Source organism: Macrobrachium nipponense, chromosome 10, assembly GCF_015104395.2.
Source record: "Macrobrachium nipponense isolate FS-2020 chromosome 10, ASM1510439v2, whole genome shotgun sequence".
NCBI classification, from domain to species: domain Eukaryota; kingdom Metazoa; phylum Arthropoda; class Malacostraca; order Decapoda; family Palaemonidae; genus Macrobrachium; species Macrobrachium nipponense.
The window spans coordinates 81,942,062-81,947,061 of NC_087204.1; the positions used below are offsets into that span (position 1 = coordinate 81,942,062).

Consider the following 5,000-nt stretch of genomic DNA (forward strand, 5'->3'; position numbering starts at 1 on the left):
TTCTCCGATATTCGAAAGATTACATTCTTTCAAACTTCTACTATAATATGACATGATGGCCCTCTCTTACTGACACCATCATCCTTCCCCTGTCCACTCCTATCTCTACAACTAAAGATATTTCCATTTCAAAAAACTAACCGTGTACCTAATGATCTTTTCAGATCACCTACGGCCGAACAAGGGAAAGGCCCGTGCCAACAAGAAAGTGCTGGCTTAATACAACAACAACAACAACAACAACAACAACCCTTTCCAAGCAGTTCAAGCTCACCTTTCCTTGAAAATGAACCGATAATACGGTTGGAAACGTTGGAATTCCATTACGCCCTTAAACTAAGATTGTTAACCACTTTGTTGTCATACCAATAAATAAGTATTTTTAGAAACATTTCTTTAACCAAGATATGAACATCGGCCAGCCATTAGCAAATATCAGCCCTGATGAGAAGAGAATAATAGAATTGAAAAGACCATATATAAAATCAATTCCACTGATGCTGCCATCATCTTTAAAAAAAAAAAAATTATTATCATTATTATCGAACAAGTCCCTCAAAAAGATAATCGAGGAAAACGTCAGCCCCGCCGACCCAGACAGAAATATTAAGATAATTATATATTATAAAACGAAGAAGACGAGCAGCCTGGTGATGAGAAACAATGGCGCCCCTGCAGGATCCCTTGAAGAAGACGAGTGTGGTCTACCGTTACACATGCCCCCGTCCGAGGATGCCTCTGCAAATACGTCGGTATGACCTCCATGCGTTTCTCCAAGAGAATCTCCTGCCACGCCCAAGAAGGAGCCTATTTCAACCACGCCAGGACTGCTCATAACAAACGGATAAAAGAAATGATATTATCCCTAATATCATTATAATAGATCAGACAACAGATCCCGACGTCTGCGCCTCCTAGAAGCCCTTCATATAGGTAAGGACAAACCAAACTTAAATATAACTCAAGAAACGTTTTCTCCTTCCCACCGCCGCACCCGGGAGAGCAGCGAGCGACCCCCCTACGATGCCAGATAATCAGGAGCCCCCGCAGGATGATACGAATTCCTGCTACAGACGGAATTCCTGACGTTCATCCAACAGGCACTACTGTGGCGCTCGCACGAGAGAATCCCCAAGACCTTCGAGGCGAGATCCACGGCTTCGCCCAAGACCGGCCCGACCAATGAGAATGCAAGTCTAGGTCCGTGCCGCTATAAATACCGTTCCGCAAACTTTCTTGCTACAGTCTCTTCAACTGACTCGTCCGAAGATGACCTACGAGAAGGTTGAAAACGTCACGTGATACCAGCTATACCAGCACCAATACCAGCCCTTAAACCAAAGACGACCAGGCCCGACTGAACTACGCTTACGGAATAATACCGGCACTGACGACGACCCCTGCTTGACCTGGACCTGATACCCTGTTCTAATAAAAGATTCCTTCAGCATTTAAAATTTTTGAAAATTCCCAATTATAAATATTGGCCAGTTATCAGAAACATCGCTGAGCCTGAGAAGTGAATTATAAGGAAAATAGAAAAAACAATATATAAAATCAACTCGCTTAATTCTGCCATCCTTTTTAACAGTATTTGCCTAAAAGAGGGTCTTCTAACAAAATACTTATTATTATTATTGTTTTGAAAAAGAAACCCACAAATTCAATTTGTAACTTGTTTACTTCTAAGTATTTACATTAAGTTTTTACTCCACACTCGAGTACTTCAGGCCCTTCTGTGGCCTGAAAGTACTCGAGTGTGGAGTAAAAACTTAATGTAATACTTAGAAGTAAACAAGTTACAAATTGAATTTGTGGGTTTCTTTTTCAATCTTCAGAAGAAAACTGAAAGAAGTTTTTGTTTGGTTCATTATTATTGTTATTATTATTATTATCACTTAAATAGGGATACCAAACGGATATTTCAGTTCCTTAAGGGGACCCAGAGAAAGCAGGTTGGTATAAAGAAACTATGATTAACCGGTTACAATACAGCCAAAATGTTGGGAATTCTACAGAAAAGCTCCCTACTGAGATATCGTTATTAATAAAAATCTTGTAATGAACAATTTAGAAAAATAAAGGTGTATATAATGCAGAGTAAAGGCAGTGAGGCAATTTGGGAATTTTTTCAGAGGTAACTGGAATAGTTACCGTCTTTTTTTATGTTATTATATATTCGTGATTCCAAGAATGGAATATGCTAAACATGGTACCCTCGTAGCCTTTCCCTAGAATTACCCAAACGCATACATCCTATGCTTATAAATGGTAGAGACCGAATATTCGTCCTACTCAGATAATATCTAAGTTTATTAAAGTCCTCCTATAAATAGCAGTTTTCTTAAGGTGTCCCCAAAATAAAATAGATACAATTTTATGGGGATTCTGTTTACCTTTTTGAAGACTAATGTAAATTTTTTATTATCAATATTGAAAACTAAAGGTTTTTTACTTACTTGGAAAAAACAAAAGTACCTTTAATATGCAAACACGCTCTCACTTAATAGTTCTTAAATCACAAAACGTGAAAGACTTAATGGAAAGACCAAAAATTACATAAAATTGAATAAAAAAAAAAAAAAAATAGAAGCATTTCGTCCTTTGGTTAGGTTGCTAACCCTCGCTGCCTCAAGGACTCGTGTTCGATAATTACAAGGAGTTACAAGGATTAGGATGTCTCAAAGACTGTTAGTCCATCCGAGGAGACATCGCGTGCTCACTTATCTCAAGGAGCAGGTTTTACTGTCCCATTCACAGTGTCCTAATGATTTTGTCTAGCTTTCGTTTTAAACTTTTCCACACTGATAGTGTTTACGACTTCTGATGGCAGTTTATTCCATGTGTCGTATATCTTGTATGTAAAGAAGTTCCCATAATGGGATGTGCTGGATCTCTTCAGTTTCTAGTTTCCATCCATTATTTCTTGTCTGGTTTTTCATTTAACGTAAATAGGTTACTGTCTACTTTTGTTAGGATGCCTTCAGTATTTTAAATGTTTTTATTAGTTGTCCTCGCAATCTTCGTGTTTTTAAGCCATATATGTTACAGGATCTCTTGTCGCCTTTGGCAACCTATTTGCATGATGGATGGAATTATCTTTGTGGCTCTTGCTTGTACCTCTTCTAACTATTTGCCTAAAGTTCTTGCGAGTCTTTTCAATTCCTTAAACATACTCCATTCTGTACTATTTCACTGAATTTCTAAAGGGCAAATAATTTACATGAGAAATAAGGAAGAATGTTGCTAGTAGTGAAAAATGTTATTCACTCACAAGAACAGAATAAACGTTCATTGTTAAAGTGCAATTACATTTCGTATAAAAATTCAATCATATATATATAATATATATATATATATATATAATATATATATATATATATATATATATATATATATATATTATTAAAGTGACAATGAAATATGCTTTCCCGGGTCTCTGGGCACCATTAATACTTGTGACGAAGTACCAAGTACCTGGTTACTTTACTTACCAATCATTGATTGTTACCTCACAACAGCCAGACACCTGAACCTTCATACTCAGGTACTAAACGACTGAATACTCTAAAGGCACAGTGATCTCTTAAACAACTTACCAGTACGAGGGGCGACCCAAAGTAACCGGAATGTGTCATAGAATTTTATTCAGTTTATTGTTACATGTTTACAGTCTTATCACCTTCAAAGTATTCTCCATTTGAAGCAATGCACTTATCCAGACGTGTTTTCCACTGTTGAAAGCAATTCTGGAACTCTTGTGAAGTTATGGCTTTTAATGACTCCGTCGTTTTTCTTCTGAACCTCTTCAACGTCTGCAAAACGTTTCCTTTGAGGGCTTCTTCATTCGGGGGGACAAAAAGAAGTCACAGGGAGCAAGATCGGGTGAATAGGGAGGGTGGGTAAGTGGGGTCATGCCATTCTTGGTCAGAAACTGTCTCACGCTCAAGGCGGTGTGTGCTGGTGCATTGTCGTGATGAAGCCACCACCCTCCACTTTGCCACAGGTCGGGGCGTTTCTGTCTCACGGAATCTCGCAAATGCACACCGCCTTGGAGTGTAGACAGTTTCTGACCAAGAATACTTTGAAGATGGATAAGACTGTAAACATGTAACAATAACTGAATAAAAAATTCTATGGCACAATTCCGGTTACTTTTGGGTCCCCTCTCGTATTGCAGAAAATCAGTCTAAGTTCATTAAAACAGGTTTGAGGTAATCTCATGTGTAATCAAATTAATTAAAGGCCATCACTCCATCAACAAATTTAAAAGTCTAAATATTTCCCTGATTTCAGAAGTCTAAGTACTTCCCTGGTTCTGACTCACTTCAAGTAAATTGAAGAAAACAGCTGAATTACCACTCTATGTTTCTACCTATACAAATCATATAATTATTAACTTATACTGGTGAAAAAGAAAACACTTATAAAATTTTTAATACAAAAATATTATCAAACTCAAAATTCTAAGTGAAATTCGCAATATCATGGAAATGTACCTTTACTTAAAAGCAAAGCAAGGTTTAATTAATCCTTGAATTAATTAAGTAAAATTAAATGAAAATTAATTTATCACAACATTCAAGAAAATTTAATAATTAATCGAAATTCAAAAGTGTTAGGCAATAATTAAAATTTGGAATTAATTCACAAGTGATAAACAACAATAAAACTTGAAAGAATTCTTAGTAAATGCAAATTAGTTCACAAGTGTTAAATTCAACAAATGTGCAGCGATTAAGTAATGAAAACAATTAAGTTAATTAATGGTGAATGCAATGAAAACACACCAAAGAAATAATATGGGACCAAAATTGTAAAAAGTACCAATCACACAGAACATTAAAATAAAAAACACACACTTCAATAAGAAAATGGATAAATGCAAAAAAAAAAAAAAAAATCACTTCAATAAGAAAAATGGATAAATGCACAAAAAATCACTTCAAATGAAACAAACTCAAAACACAAAAATTTGTAATGTGTAAAAATTTAAACTT

At 36.0% G+C, this 5,000-nt stretch overlaps 1 protein-coding gene across 1 annotated transcript in view; it reads right to left on the reverse strand.

The window, feature by feature from the left end:
• Positions 1 to 5,000, reverse strand: part of LOC135223730 (protein Star-like) — a 95,871-nt gene that overhangs the window by 26,268 nt on the left and 64,603 nt on the right. The gene's annotated exons all lie outside the window — the stretch shown is intronic.